Source organism: Cornus florida, unplaced genomic scaffold (genome assembly GCF_030987335.1).
Source record: "Cornus florida cultivar Cherokee Brave unplaced genomic scaffold, ASM3098733v1 CherokeeBrave_3.0.0_Hap2_Chr07, whole genome shotgun sequence".
Classification (NCBI taxonomy): Eukaryota; Viridiplantae; Streptophyta; class Magnoliopsida; order Cornales; family Cornaceae; genus Cornus; species Cornus florida.
Window position 1 is genome coordinate 36,215,892 of NW_026775577.1, and position 17,192 is coordinate 36,233,083.

General features: G+C 40.2%; 1 non-coding gene across 1 annotated transcript; it reads left to right on the forward strand.

Moving 5' to 3' along the window:
* Positions 1 to 9,285: 9,285 nt before the first annotated feature.
* LOC132267937 (small nucleolar RNA R71) lies at positions 9,286 to 9,391 on the forward strand. The gene has a single exon (XR_009469136.1). It is a non-coding gene; the product is annotated as a small nucleolar RNA R71 (small nucleolar RNA).
* The last annotated feature ends 7,801 nt before the right edge of the window (positions 9,392 to 17,192 follow it).

A 17,192-nucleotide genomic window follows, 5' to 3' on the forward strand; every position in this document is an offset into this window, starting at 1 on the left:
TGTGAATTTAGGAGGTGGCCAAGTTTTACATTTATAAAAAACCACTACTACCTTTCTCTATATAAAATATAGATAGGGCGAGTAGGGATCGTCCCAAGGGATTTGATGGTGTATCGAATTGTGAAACTATGGTAATTAGGGTTAGTAGGTAGAGTGATCACACAATTGATTGGTTGGTTGATTAAGCTAAATTGAATTCAACTAAATAAAATAATATGAAGTAAACAAGAGAGAGAGAAGTCTTGGGGTGTAGAGATCACCACCAAGCAATACTTTTCTATACCACTAACAAGTGATCAATTGAGGGTAATGGATGTGTTGCAATATGATAAGGGTGTGTGTGCATTAGGTTGATTCAATTGGCAAGGATGACAAATCAAGGAAGTATTGTCTAAATATCATGTGAAGAGCACAATATACCTAAACAATAGAGCATATATTGTTTAGACAACATGGGGATAGCACAATTGATCAAAACAAGTCATTAATCCTTCATTAAGTTCACATCCACATACAACACAATATCAGAGGAATATGCCATTTGGACTCACAAGCATGGAACATCAAACATCAAGAGTAGATTGTCCTCCCATCTAATATTACACTACCACTACACTAAATCTACACTACTAGCATGAAAATAAAGCTATCTAGACTAGGGGAGAGGCACAAACCATCAAGAATAGGCATAAACCATCAAATGAACCAAAATAGCATTCATTAAGCATATCATCTTGATAATCTCTAGATCTATAGCATCAATACACATAGACATGCATCAAAAACACTAAATCTAGGGATAAGCACATGAATATCCTACTCTAGCATACATAGACATATGGATAGAATAGAATAGTCAATTGGAAGCATTAAACCATACAAACCATGAAATAATCAAGATTTATATATACATGAATATCAAGATGTATCATACAACACTAATCCCTCAATAATACACAAGATTATAGTATAGAAAGCATGCTTGGGGCTAACTCTAGCCCCAAGAGGATATCTAGCCACTCATGGTAGTGATGATCCAACCCTCAAGGGCTAACTCCATGGCTGCTCCTTGATGATGAAGGTCTCCTCTAAAGGTTGCTCTAGCTTCCTCCCTTCTTCCTCTCCAAGAATAGCTTCCAAGATGATTTTCAATGTGTGACAAGAGACTCTCTCAAAAAGTGTATCATATTCCTTATATAGGTAGGTCAAATACACCCCATGATGAGCTGTGGTCGTGCAAGGCATATTCTCCAATGATTGGATGAAGGACGGAATAAATGAGCTGGACTTTAACTTTTTCTCGCTGGAGGAAGTTCGATCGATCAAACTTTAACTTGGATCGATCGAAAATGGGTTCGATTGATCGAACTGCATCTTGGATCGATCGAAGTGGTCTGACTCCTCCGGATAATGACAAGGCTGGGATATTTTCAAGATATTTATAGGGAAAAAGACAAAAGTGGTTGGTAGGCGTACAGCTGTGGATAAGATCAATCATTTGAATAGGACAAAATAGGGTTTGATCGATCGAAGGTGATGTTCGATCGATCGAACTTGGAATTTCAGCAAAGGCCAAGGTTGGATCTATCGAGAAGTACTGTGATCGATCATAGATGTTCGATCGATCGAACTCTAAGTTGGATCGATCGAACTTTTCAGCTGCACAACTTGATTCCCTTTTGCTCCTTTCTTTCTCCACTTTGCTCCCTCATTTGGTTTATCTCAGGATTGCTTCAATTAAGCTCTTATTTGGCTGAGTTAGCTCAATTTTGGGATTAGTGCCTGAAAATATAAATAACACGTAATAAGTCTAAAACGGCAAAGTAAGATAGATAAAGGTACTAGAATGCTTAAGCTTAACGGGTTTAAATGCGCACTTTTCAGTGCTCATCACACCCCCAAACTTAAATATTGCTAGTCCCTAGCAATGAACTAAGAAGTAAAGGACTGAAATAAACAACTATACAAGTATAAACTGGAAAGCAAGTAAAATGATAACACCATTTTCGTAGGGAACACGATTGCATTTAGCATATGCAACAAGCCTTTTAAACCCCTAGGTTACCCCTAGTGGACGAGTAAAGTCTCGTGAGGGTTTCCAGAAATGGTACCCACAAACATTAAGCTCATTCTTTCAAAAGAGGCACCAATATTACAAACAAGCATTGGGAGAAAACTACCTCAAGTATGCAATTTTCAACCATTTCTAAGCAATCTCCCAAAATTTCAATATCAAGCAAGCAAGTATGGTCCTCCACATATCAAGAAAATGATCATGAAAATCGAAAGAAGTCTAGAATCCATGTGAGAGGTCCGGCATCAAGTGTGTTGCTATCTTAGCCAACTAGAGAAGTAATCACATCATTACCCTCAAACTAGCACACAAATCTAGTACCGATCATCAAGATAAAAGAATGGACCTTTTATTAAAGCTTTATTCTTCTAGGTGCGCTTATTCTTTTCACTCTATTTTTTTTTTCTTTTTTTTTTATTTTTTATTGAGGATCAAAGATGGAAATATTGTGCAATGTATTGATCTCTTAAGCTTTCTAGAAGATTCGTGTAGCGAGCTTTAGGTCAATGACTCCCAAACCAGATGGTTTTAGGGCATTAGGTGTTAAGATACCCTAACGGACTTACAAACTCAAATCAACTAGGCTACAAATCAAGACAACAACCATCTAATCATTTCCCACTTCTCGCCTTTTGGGAGAAGTCCACACTTTTATTGCTTTTGCAACTTCTTCTTCTTTTTTTTTTTTTAATCAATTATTAACCTAGAGTTTGGGCCCTCCACCTTTCGGCGCGAGAAGTTCACTGCTTAATGAGGCAAGAATCCCGGCTACTCAATGAAAAGGGGTTGTTATCTACCTTTATCAAGAATGAAAGCTTTCAATGCACTACTAGCCCAATTAGGATATAACCAATTCAATAATCAACAAAGCATGTACCCCACAAATGAATGCTAGTGTGCACCGGTGCTAGTGTAGAATTTTAGAATGAATCTCAAAACAATCACAAATTCAGGATGATGTGGACCACAAATGCAAGCAAGATATCAATCTTTTGAAAAATTTACTCCTAAATGGCATCCTCAAGGCATACAAGGAGTATTGGACTCTCAAGTCGAGAAATTTTTTAAATTTTAAGCAATATAGTCCTCAAAAGATCAAAATCATAGCTAGAAATGGACCAAGTATAGAAATATCCCTCAAATACACAAAACATGCTCAAAATTTGAATTTTAAAGCAACACTGAAATATACACCAATACCCCCAAACTTAAACTGCACATTGTCCTCAATGTGTGAAGAGAACAAAGGAAAGAGTATACCAGTGCTGTAGACATGAATGATCGGGATAGAAGTATCCAAAGTGGGTGGCATGGCCCCCCCAAACTTGGGATAAACTGTGGTCCTGAAAAGTTTGCACTCGGATAAACTCATTAGATAACAAGATAGGATAATCAGTGCACAGTGGACATGCAAGTGTAAAATGGGATAAATAGATAATAGAGAGAGAGAGGTGTAAGAGTGGTCCTGAAAAATTGGGCAGCACTCTCTCACTGAAGTCACTGTGGTGTACCTGATGGAGTCAAACATACAAATATGAGATACTAAGAGACATCCATAATCAAAAAGCAATATATAGAGAATATAAAGTGCAGGTACATCAATAAAATAATAAAGCCGACAGACCGGCCGCAAAGTATAATACAGTAACAGTGACAGTATAATACAGATCCAGAATAAAAGAAATGAAAGCATAGAACAACTGGAAGTGGAGTCTCAGGAGGCCTGATCGTGAAGATCTGCAGTGGCTGGAGGTGCAGGTGCAGGGAGTCGGCTGGAGAGATCGGTAAAGCAAGCCATGACATCCGCCCTGAAAGAGGTGAAATCAGCTCGGTGGGCAGTGATGTCGGCTTGCATGGCTACTACGTCCTCCTCCAGTGTCTGCAAGCGTGCTCCGAATCTGGGAGTGGGAACTGGAGACTCAGGCAGAGATGCCTCTGAAGAAGACTCCCGAACTCGCTCTTGAGCAGCGGCTCGATCACTGGTATCATCGACATCAGCATCATCTGCAGCATCGGCATACTCTTCCGCAGGTCGCTCCAGGTCAATGTCCATGCGATCGGTAGCCGGACCGACTGGTGCGTCGTTCGCTGCGATATCTGCTGCTGCTGGAGGTGCCGGCTGTGCCTGGGCTGCCTCCTCCTCCTCTGGTTCAGCTGCTGCCTCTACAGCTGGCTCCTGAAGACTCCGAATAAGAGCATTGTAGCTCTTCTTCCAGTCGCTCCTCCCAAAGAAGTTGGACCGTGTAAGGGGCTCCTCATCTGGGGGCACTCTGTAGCGCTGGTCAAGAAGGATCTGCGTGATGAGGTGTCCGAAGGGCAGGACCTTGGACCGCTTAGGGTCCTCCCTGGAAATGAAAGAATCATACAGCAATCTCATCACGCTCCAGATGAGGACTGGGATAGATACCCAGCAGCCCGTGTAAAAAGCGTAAAGAGCTGTCAAGTAGTCATGACGCCTCTGGATCTTGTGGCCCGCCATGTAAATGTTCTGGAAGAGAACTGTGTCGATGAACCAGAGGTCGTCAGGTAAAAAGGTCCTGGTGGCGAATGTCTGACCACCGGCATGATGGCCTGTCAAGGAGACAGCCATGTCAGAAAATGAAGGCCTATGCAGCCTCGGGTATGTCTCTGCAAGCTCAGGTGGACACCGGTATGGGCACCAGTAAGCACGGGCCAAAGTGTCAACTGTGATGACAATCTCGTGGCCGTCCACTATAGTGATCATCTCCGCGGTAGATCGTGGCGAGGGCTAGAGATGCTGAAAGAATAGCTGCACCAGTCACGGGTATACAAGGCCGGTGACTGGGGCAAGGATGGCTGAGAGGCCCCGCTGTATGATATCCTGATAGCCAGACCGGGTCAGGATAGACTCGGAGAAGTACTCAGTATCGAAGTACGACTCCTGAGCCACGGTCATGGCTGCATATCTCGGCAGCAACTGGTCAAGGCGCTGAGCCGGTAGACGTGGCTGCGGTGATGGCATGGCGGCTGCATCTGCCTGATGGCACGCAGGAGAAGGTGATGGTGTGAAGGCTGGAGAAGCCTGGGATGTAGATGGCACGTGGTCAGCTCCCTCCTCAGCCTCGTGGGATGGGGACTGAGGGGGAGTAGCCTGTGCGGGCTCCTCCTGAGCATGAGATGGCTCTGCAACCATCTCTATCCTGGGCCGTATATGTCTGCGGGGTCGCTGTGGCCCCGAAGATCGCCTGGCTACTGTTTTGAACCGCGGAGGCATGATCTGTAAAAAAGACAAGAAAACTTCAATATATAAGTCAATGCCAGATATATAAGAATTTAAATGCATAATAGAAACATATATGTCAAATAAGATAGATAAAATATGGATGACATGAATCTATGATAATGATGAAATGTGAGTCATGCTAAGCAATATAGGTGTGAAATGCATCCAATGTGGAATATCACAGGCATTGTGCATATAAAGATAGCATGAAGACGACACAAGATGAATGGAGTGTGTATGTGTGATCTTTGAAAGTTCGATCGATCGAACTTTAAGTTCGATCGATCACCGAAAATTTTCGATCGATCGAAGTGAAAAATGTTCAAAAGTTGGATCGATCGAAGTGAATTAGGTCAATCCAACACTTGGATCGATCGAAGCATGAAAGTGCATAAGATTGGATCGATCAAAGGTAGTGAAATGAAGTTCACTACTTCGATCGATCGATCGAACTGTGCGAATGCCGAATTTGAAAAGTCACAGATTTGTGAGATCTAGAGTACGGGGCCCACACAAACGTGTTTGTGGGCCCATCTACACACCATTCATACAAACAACAACACCCAAACACTCCCCAACTTCAAATCAAATCAAAAACCCCCAATTTTGGTTTGGCCGAATGCATGTGTGTATGTATAGCATGTAATCATGAAATTAAAGCTTCAACAATGAATGATTCATACATATTGAACATGATTTAACATAAACAATCAATAATATGCCTCAATTTAAGCTTGGAATCAAGAAAATTGCTTTCGGTTTACCTCTAAACCGAGAGAGATGAGATGAGAGAGAAGGGGCAAAGCCGCGATGAAAATGGAGCTTATCCTTGGCGGAATTGGCTCGCCGGAGATGGGGAAGATGATTGGAATGGAGGTTGGCCGGATTGAGCTTGAGATTGAGAGAAAGGGAGACTTAGGGTTAGGGTTTGTTTCGAGGTTGGATCGATCCAAGTGTATCGATCTAAGTCGGTTTTATTTTAAAAACACGATATGCAGAGTTCGATCGATCGAACCTAGGTCTCCACTCTAAAAATTTTTTTTTTTTTTTTTTTTTTGAATTTTGAAAAATCAAAGGAAATTAAATTAATGAGATGCAAATTTCGATCGATCGAAGAGGATAAAGAATGTACAAGTTTAAGGGCTCAAGAGTTGACACGTGTTGGAACCTTGGATCGATCGAACTTGGAATTCGATCGATCGAACATGAAAATTTTTGAAAAGTCCCGAGAGCATACATTTTTGAAAAATGGATGAGGCCTGAAATTTTTTCTAAAGTGTTGAGACTCATGATCGATCGAACCACATGTTGGATCGATCGAAAGGTAGTTCGATCGATCGAAATGGTTTACGATCGATCGAACTTTCAAAAATTTGGAGATCCCGAGAGCATGCATTTTGGAATTTGGATGCAGGTCCAAAATTTTTCTAAGTGTTGGGTACAAAATGAGAGCTGGATCGATCGAGTCCATAGTTGGATCGATCGATCAAACCAAAACTTGGATCGATCGAAATTATGCCGAAATGCTCAAAATGACTTGAATGCTCATGCAATCCCTTACTCAGTTCCTTCCAATGTATATGAACCACAAAAACAGTATCTAGACTTCGCAAGAATCAAAATGCAAGATAGAAATTAGGGAGGAATAGGGTTTTGACATCCTACGAATTTCGGTGCTAGTCTTTAACGTCTCTAACAAGACCTAGGGTTCTTTTAACCCGGATCAAAGATCTTGCAATGCATCCCCTCCTTTTTGGGATGAGAGATGTTTGAAGTCACTCTCAACAAATGGTTCTTGGAAGAACTTGTTGGGGTAAACTCAAAAGATGTCTTGAGTTCCTTGTCAAAACTTTCCTTGGGCTTCCACGCCCTTTCACAACAAGAGTTCGAAATCACTTTTCTTGCATGCAATGCTGAAGATGAAGATGAAGGCTTTGAAACATTGTTCATACACAAAAGCTCATTCCTTTCACAAGCAAGATCATGATATTCCTCTACCACATTAACCTCTTCCTCATATTTGTCAAATGGATTGGGTGTGGGGTTAAAGATGTTCAACTTCACTCTCATGTGCCCAAAAGAAATCTTCATTATCCCCGTCCTACAATTTATGTTGGCATTTGAGGTTGCCAAGAAAGGACGGCCAAGGATAATCGGAATTTGGTTCTTTGGATTGGGCACCGGTTCCGTGTCAATGACGACAAAGTCAACCGGGAAGAAGAACTTATCAATCTTAATCAACACATCCTCAATTATCCCCCTAGGCTTCTTAATGGATCGGTCGGCAAGTTGTAAAACCACCGACGTCGGTTTCAATTTACTTAGGCCCAATTTGACATAAACCGAATAGGGAAGAAGGTTAACACTAGCCCCTAAGTCAAGAAGTGCCCGGTTGATGACATGTTCACCAATGATACAAGATGTTGTAGGTGCACTGGGGTCCTTAAACTTTGGCAAAGTGTTGTGTTGTAGAATGGAACTCACTTGTTCGGTTAAGACCACTTTCTTTGATGTTTGGCTCTTGTTCTTCCACTTTTGGGTGCATAAGTCCTTCAAGAATTTGGCATAAGCCGGAATTTGCTTAATTGCATCCAAAAGTGGAAGATTGACTCTGACTTGCCTAAACATATCCATTATCTCATTGTTCTTGGTCTTTTGCCTTTCTTTTGAAATGAACCCTTTCAAGGCGTCCGGAAATGAAGCTTTTTCAAAAACTCTTTCAGCATTTTCTTTCAAAGAATTCTCAGCATTGGACTTGTTCAATTCATTGGATTTTAAATCACTTTTCAAAGAAGAATCATGAATAACATTTTTCAAAGAACTTTTCTCAAATACATTTTTCAACACTGTTTTCAATGAATCTCTTTGGAAATCATCTTTCAACTCACAATTTGAGGGCTTCTCATTCTCAAGATCATGCACATGCAATGAAGGAGGAATAGTGTGTGGAACGGGACGGGTGACAACTTGAGGTTGTACTGGTTCACTCTCTTCATTAGGCATTCTAACTTGATTGTCTACTACCCTACCACTTCTCAAGGTTGTTACCGCATTGACATGCTCAACATTATGCCCTTCCAATGAGGATTTGGTTTCTACAACACATTGTTGTTTGATTGGGGCATTCATGTGCATCTTTCCCTTCTCTCTAGCATTAAGTGTTTCAGCTATCTACCCTACTTGGGTTTCTAGCTTGGCAATTGATTGAGAATGAGAATGCAACAATTGAGTATTTGCTTCTAGAGTGCCCAAAGAATTTAAAACCTTTTCCTCAAAAGCGGAACCTCTAGAATTTCCTTGAGAATATGATTGGTTAGGAAAATGAGAACTAGCAAATTGATTTCCTTGTGAGTTATATGGTCTTGAACCTTGGGATCCTTGGTTTTGAAGTGGAGGTGGAATTTATTTCCCTTGAAAACCGCCTTGGGAAGAGTTTGAGCCCTCCCCTTGGTTTTTCCAAGAAAAATTAGGATGATTCCTCCAACCGGGATTGTAATGGTTACCATAAGGATTGTTCCCTTGGTTCACAAATGTTGCATTAACTTGCTCAATGGGTTCATTTTGAATTTGTCCATGAGGACAATTAGAAGTAGAATGAAGAACACTAGAACAAGTCATACATGATTCATTTTAAGCTCTAGGAGAATGGTTAGGAAAGGAAGACACTTGATTCGTCAAGTTTTGATTGATCAATTGATCAAACTTTTGAGATAAAGACTTCATCTCGGCGGTTATATCATTTGAGTGGTCAACTTGATGCAAGCCAACACTCTTCCTACCTTGAGAATTTCTACCATTCCTAGATGACAATGTTCTATGCAAAAAGTTTTCACTCATGCTCTCATAAAGACGCCACACGCCTTCCTCTTGCCGGTCTATATAAGAACCTCCCATTGAAGCATCAACCATGCCTTTATAATTGTCCGATAAGCTTTCAAAGAAGAATTGAACCAATTGCCATTTAGGCATGTCATGGTGAGGACACTTCCTCAGCAATTCATTGAAGCGTTCCCATGCCTCGTGGAAAGTTTCTCCCTCCCCATGTGTGAATTCTCTAATGGCGGTTCTCATATCATTGGTCTTAGAAACCGGATAGTACTTTTTCAAAAATTCTTGTTGCATTTCTGCCCAAGAAGTTATAAAAAAAGGCCTAAGGTTGTTAAACCAATACTTCGCTTTATCTTTAAGGGTGAATAGAAAAAGTTTCAGCCTTAAAACTTCTTCCGGCATGTCCGTGTATCGAACGGTAGAACAAACTTCAAGAAACTCATCCAAATTCTTGTAAGGTTCTTCACTAGGAAGTCCATGAAAGTTAGGTAGCATTTGGATAGTTTGTGCTTTAATCTCATAATGGTGTGCTCTAAATGGTGGCAATTGAATGCATGTGGGTGCATTATACTCATTAGGCACATAGTGATCTCTCAATGCGAGTGGTGGATTAGCAACTTGAGGTGCAACATGGACACCTTGGTTATATTGAGCTTGATTAATGATGGGGGGTTGTGGTGCATACATTGGCCTTGGAATTCCCATTGGAATTTGGCTTTGTTGTTGAGGAGGTTGATGAATGTATGGCCTAGGCATGCCTAATGGAACTTGCATATTATCATTTTGCACATTAAGATGAAGGATGCCTTATTGGTCTATGTGACCAAGGTCTTCAACATGATCATCATTGAGAGCGTCCATTGGTAGATTAGTTCTATGTGAACTTCCTCTTCCCCTTGGATTCTTAATAGTGGATTCTAAATGCAAATCAAAAGGGACAAGAGTAGGTCTCAATGAACGACGACCATGCATGCACAATGCAACACGAATAAGCAACTTTCTCAACAATGCAATTAAACTTCACAACCACAATTTTCAAATGCAATGTATGTCAAATAAATGCCTCCACGTGGGCCCCCGATTTATCTAATGATGCCATGCAATGCCTCCACGTGGGCCCCCAATTTAACTAAGGAGATTGTAAGAAGGTCTCACAAAAGTCCTTTAGCATTTCAACTCCAAAATTAAAAGCTTAGCTTAGCAATTTTACTTAACAATTTTTCATTTTAAGCATTTTTCCTTTGCTTTGCTTTGCTCCTTAGCTTGGAATTACTTTGCTAGCTCCTTGCTCAATGCACCTAGTCAATGGAGAACAAATTCAATAAGCAATCAAAAATAGAAAATAAAAAGAAAGTAAAGACACGATCAAAAGAGTACTAATCCTAACTGAATTTCACAATTCGACGTTGCCAATTTAAAATCCCCGGCAACGGCGCCAAAAACTGACCGGTAGCCTCTTTACAAGGGTCGCGATACCAAGTCAAGCTTGAAGAGTTGTGAATTTAGGAGGTGGTCAAGTTTTACATTTATAGAAAGCCACTACTACCTTTCTTTATATAAAATATAGATAGGGCGAGTAGGGATCGTCCCAAGGGATTTGATGGTGTATCGAATTGTGAAATTATGGTAATTAGGGTTAGTAGGTCGAGTGATCACACAATTGATTGGTTGGTTGATGTGCTAAATTGAATTTAACTAAATAAAATAATATGAAGTAAACAAGAGAGAGAGAGGTCTTGGGGTGTAGAGATCACCACCAAGCAATACTTTTCTATACCACTAACAAGTGATCAATTGAGGGTAATGGATGTGTTGCAATATGATAAGGGTGTGTGTGCATTAGGTTGATTTAATTGGCAAGGATGACAAATCAAGCAAGTATTGTCTAAACATCATGTGAAGAGCACAATATATCTAAACAATAGAGCATATATTGTCTAGACAACATGGGGATAACACAATAGATCAAAACAAGTCATTAATCCTTCATTAAGCTCACAATCCACATACAACACAATATCAGAGGAATATGCCATTTGGACTCACAAGCATGGAACATCAAACATCAAGAGTAGATTGTCCTCCCATCTAACATTACACTACCACTACACTAAATCTACACTACTAGTATGAAAATAAAGCTATCTAGACTAGGGGAGAGGCACAAACCATCAAGAATAGGCATAAACCATCAGATGAACCAAAATAGCATTCATTAAGTATATCATCTTGATAATCTCTAGATCTATAGCATCAATACACATAGACATGCATCAAAAACACTAAATCTAGGGATAAGCACATGAATATCCTACTCTAGCATACATAGACATATGGATAGAATAGAATAGTCAATTGGAAGCATTAAACCATACAAACCATGAAATAATCAAGATTTATATATACATGAATATCAAGATGTATCATACAACACTAATCCCTCAATAATACACAAGATTAAAGTATAGAAAGCATGCTTGGGTCTAACTCTAGCCCCAAGAGGATGTCTAACCACTCATGGTAGTGATGATCCAACCCTCAAGGGCTAACTCCATGGCTGCTCCTTGATGATGAAGGTCTCCTCCAAAGGTTGCTCTAGCTTTCTCCCTTCTTCCTCTCAAATAATAGCCTCCAAGATGATTTTCAATGTGTGACAAGAGACTCTCTCAAAAAGTGTATCATATTCATTACATAGGTAGGTCAAATACACCCCATGATGAGCTGTGGTCGTGCAAGGCATATTCTCCAATGATTGGATGAAGGACGGAATAAATGAGTTGGACTTTAACTTTTTCTCGCTGGAGGAAGTTCGATCGATCGAACCTTAACTTGGATCGATCGAAAATGGGTTCGTTGGATCGAACTGCATCTTAGATTGATCGAAGTGGTCTGACTCCTCCGGATAATGACAAGGCTGGGATATTTTCAAGATATTTATAGGGAAAAAGACAAAAGTGGTTGGTAGGCGTACAGCTGTGGATAAGATCAATCATTTGAATAGGACAAAATAGGGTTCGATCGATCGAAGGTGATGTTCGATCGATCGAACTTGGAACTTCAGCAAAGGCCAAGGTTGGATCTATCGAGAAGTACTGTGATCGATCATAGATGTTCGATCGATCGAACTCTAAGTTGGATCGATCGAACTTTTCAGCTGCACAACTTGATTCCTTTTTGCTCCTTTCTTTCTCCACTTTGCTCCATTCTTTGGTTTATCTCAGGATTGCTTCAATTAAGCTCTTATTTGGCTGAGTTAGCTCAATTTTGGGATTAGTGCCTGAAAATATAAATAACACGTAATAAGTCTAAAACGGCAAAGTAAGATAGATAAAGGTACTAGAATGCTTAAGCTTAACGGGTTTAAATGCGCACTTTTCAGTGCTCATCAACACTGGACCCCAGCTGGTGTGTCAACACAGAGAAGACTATCCCGAAGTGTGACCTCCAGACCCAATGAATGTGCAAATGATGCAGAAATGAAAGAATGTGATGCACCTGTGTCAACAAGAACCCATGCCCAAGAACTAAAAACTGGAAAGATACTTCGAACTGAAGAGGTGCCTGCGGAAGCATCCGCCTGTGGAAGAGCGTAGGCTCGTCCCTGAGTCCCTGAGCCTTGCTATGAATTGCCCTGATTGCCTGACTGATGTGTAGAAGTAGTAGGTGTAGAACCCCTAGTTGGATAAGTGCCAACTGGCGCCACTGGCTGTGGTGCCTGAGGAACTCTAAAACCAGACTGAACCACTGCAGACTGTGCCGGTACCATTTGTGAATCTGTGTCACTACGTGACTTATTTAATAACTTTGGACAATCCTTCCTGAGATGACCTGGTCGCTTATAATAGAAGTAAGCTCCTTGCCCTGTTTTTGTAAAAATTGAAGTCTGACTAGCCTGTGGTCGAAGCTGTTGGCAGCAAGGCTTGATGTGCCCCGGCTGCTAACAATGGTAACAAACTACACCCTGGGCTGATCCTGTAGATATAGGAACTGTGGGTGCAGGATGGATCTGCTGCGATGCCCCCTGTGAGTGAGCATTGTTCCCTTCCCTGGCCTTCTTCTACTGACTCCCGGAAGATGATGGATTGTCTCTACGAGGCTGCTTGTGTGAACCCCTGATCCGTAACTGATCCCGTTCCTCTGCCTCAGCTAACATAGCCCTCTAGACCACTTCTCTATAAGTCCTCAAATCAAGAATTGAGACCTATGGCCTGATGTCAAGATGTAATCCATCCTGAAACTTCATTGCCCTGGCCTCATTTGTCGCCACTATATCCTCGGCATAACGAGAGAGAGAAGTAAATCGTGTCTCATACTCAATGACACTCAGAGTGCCCTAATAAAGACCTGCGAACTGTATCCTCATCTCCCGCCTCATAGCCCTAGGAAAGAAGCGCTTGAAGAACAAATATCTGAACTCGTTCCAAGTTATCAACTCAATATTGTGGACATTAGTCATAGACTTCCACCAAATATCTGTATCTCCCATGAACATAGAAGTAGTCAAAGAAATTCTTAACCTGTCCGTGGGTACCGCCATACTGTCCAGCTTGCGAACCATAAGGTCCAACCAAGCTTCTGAGACTAGTGGATCTGAACTCCCTACAAATGCATCAATCTTAACCCTCTATAGTCGCATAAAGTACTCAATTGCCTCATTGACTATCGGTGCCGGTGTCGGAATCTGTACCTCTGCCACCTGCCTGCATATCAATTCCTATAGGGATTCAGTGATCCCCTGATTGATTCCCTGAACAACCCGCTCCTCGTATGTTGGTGCCCGTGGTGGATTAGCATCCATGCCACGAACTGGAATCCTAGGCCTCCCCGGACCCCTCGTAAACTCAGTGTCAGCCACCTGCTCCTCAGTGCCCTAACGTGAAGACTCTCCACGCGTGACAACCATGATGCTAAATATACGAAAGGAAAGAGGTCAATAATAACACAAGTTATTATGACCGAATGTAACTCACACTATGAGTGCACAAAATACAAAGCAAGACAAAGTATGCAACATACGGCCATACTAAAGTAATCAAAGAAAAATGATTAAGCAGTTACGCACTTACGCAATTAAGCATACATGTCAAACAAGGATGCTTCTTAACCACATAGGCACATAAGCATAAAGACATATCATAATACTAAACGTGTTATCAAGAAACACATAAACATGATATAACATCGAAACATGTTATCAAAAGCATGTGAAAATATTAAAGTAGATCAACAAAAGCATGATATGCACCCAAAACCCGTCATCCTAAGGTATTCAAACCTATGAGTTCTGATACCACTTGTGACGGCCCAAGTTTTGTAAACCCGGTGCGTCAGTGATGACCAACAAATGACCCGATAACGGATCCAAAATGCGGAAGTAAGAGATGAAACAATGGTCCCTAGAGATACAATGCGCCTCTAAGACACTAATGTGACCCTCAATGAGGTCACGAAACCCAAAGGAAAACAATTGTAAAAGTGACGCTTCAAAAATGGACAAAAGGAACCTAAGGGAAAAATAGTTATTTCTAAGGTAAAAGTGGGAACTACCAAGCACACCATTGGAAAGACAATGAAAATTTAATGAATTTAGACTCTAGAATCACTTGATTCGGAGTTTGGATGAAGAATATATGGCTAACGGAAGAAAAAGGGCAAAAAAAAGTCAAAATGGTCAACCCTAGGTCATCTAACCGGTTACCAAGCCTTCTTAACCGGTTAGGAGGCTAAATATGAAGACCACAACACTGCCCACACTCATCTAACTGGTTACGAGACCCCTTCTAACCGGTTATGAAGCAAAAAAAAACAGTAAGCTCAACCCAAAAACTTGACAGCAAGGGTTTTTCGGCAAAAAATGGAATTTTGAGGGCCAAATGACATTTTCTGGAAAAACAAAAAAAAGAAACCCCCCCCCCCTCCCCCCAAAAAATTGAGTTTTCTACTCAACTGCGTGGGTGAAAATGAAAAAAATACATTGTGAAATACCCGAAATGCCCTTGGAATAGAATAGGGTAAAAACTCAAAAAAATGTAACCTTAAGTTTTTGTTTCATCAAGAAGGGTATTGTTGGCCAAAGTGAACATGCAAGTGTATGTAATATGATAAAATAGATGTGCTACAATGGCATATGGCCTCATTACAATACATTTACAAGTTTTGGCATACTAAGCCTCAAATTCTCACAAATAAGCTACAATGGCAACATTTGAGTTTCTAAGGAAAGCATACTTATAATCTTTCAAGTTAATGGCCCTTGGCCTCATGTCAAACATGCAAAATGAACACTTCCAAATGTATTTTAGATACACATTACATGAAGGAAGCCATCTTAGCTACTAAATTACTATACATCCATGGTAAATCAAAATATAACATCCAAAAGAAAAACATGTTAAACAAGTCCATGTCTTTATACAAAAATGCTTCAAATGGCTCATGAGCCTCTAAGAATGATAAGCATCCAAAAACATTGTCTCCTTACCTGTAAAATGACCCAAACTACTAAGGTGAGTTATCAAGTTACTCGTAGGAAGAAGCATATGCGTATACCCTAAAGTTTCAATATCATTGCAAGATCAATATAGACGAATACAAGGGAGCATTCCACTTAACGTCTATATTCAAGGTGTTCTAAGGGATCATCTTAAGCTAACTTAAATGTTTCTTAGCAATACAGTATCAATATGGATGTACTTAACAACATAAAATCGTATGTAACAAAAATTACAAGTTACAATTTAAACATTTATTGTCAACTTGGAATTGAATGCGAAATCAAAAAGTGGAATCCTTGGACATCTAAGCTCAAAATTCTGCCGAGACCTCAACGGTTATTCCGGGCATTAACCCGCTGGGAAGACCACCCCAGTGCGCACTATCTCAATTGGGGAGAACTCATACCTCCCGCACTAGAGCCAAACTCTAGCCATGTCACTTGTAACAATGTCCAAAGAGAATAAAAAAATATATCAAGTTCAAAACTTAAACACAATATTAAGGCATATATACCACCTTCCATGCACAAACATTTTGAAACCACACAAACCATGTCTTAGGGTTCCGAGTCTAGAATGGCATAATAAATAACAAGTCTTTAGCATGATATAATGTACAATACAATACCACCAACTTATCAATTTAAATCATGCCTCAACAATAAGCTTTATATACTAGATTACAACATTATAGTATTAAGCTCCTAAAATAATCATAATTGTCATAAACAAGATTATAAAACTATTACCACCATGAATATAGCAATTCAAGTCAATAGAAATTGTATATAACACTGATAATTCAACAAGAGTTCTATATCACTACCACATGTGAAAATACTAGAATTTAGTATACTACTAAATTATATAATCCTTCTACACATGGTATATATATATCATACATGCTTAAATCAATAAACCCTAAGTCAAGAGTGAGGGTTTCCTATAATATGCAAGACTATCATATTAAAAGCATGTACACAATATATATTAAACCCCAAAGGATTATAAAACACTTAAAATATAAGCATACTACCACCCCTACCTCAATAGAGAATTGAATCTCTATAATTCAAGCAACCAAGCTCAAAATGGAAAACAAGTTTAGGGTTAATGAAGAGGAGAGTAAGAGAAAACTTTTGTCTTCCAAGGTTTTAAGTTTAAGGTGAATGGAAGGAGGCCAAAAGTGATGTCAAAGTTCTAAGCCAAGCTTTTCCTTCAATGGTGGTTAGGTTAGGGTTCTTGAAGAACAAGTGAAAATGAAAAGGATAAAGTGAAAATGGTGAGTAGAAGGTCTAGAAATCATCCACTCACTATGTGTTCTTACACTACCTCTCACACACACACAATGCAAGACTTATTTTGGTGCCTACACTTGTCACAAATCCAAGGCTCCTTTCTAGGCTTAATCCTAAGCCTACGCTTGTCACAAATCTAAGGCTAACAAATGGTTCAATCCTAGGCCAACATATATGTGAACCTCCACCTTCCATGTGTCAAGAAATTAAGCTTCCAAGTTACTCCACTCCAATGCCAACAAGTGGCACCATGA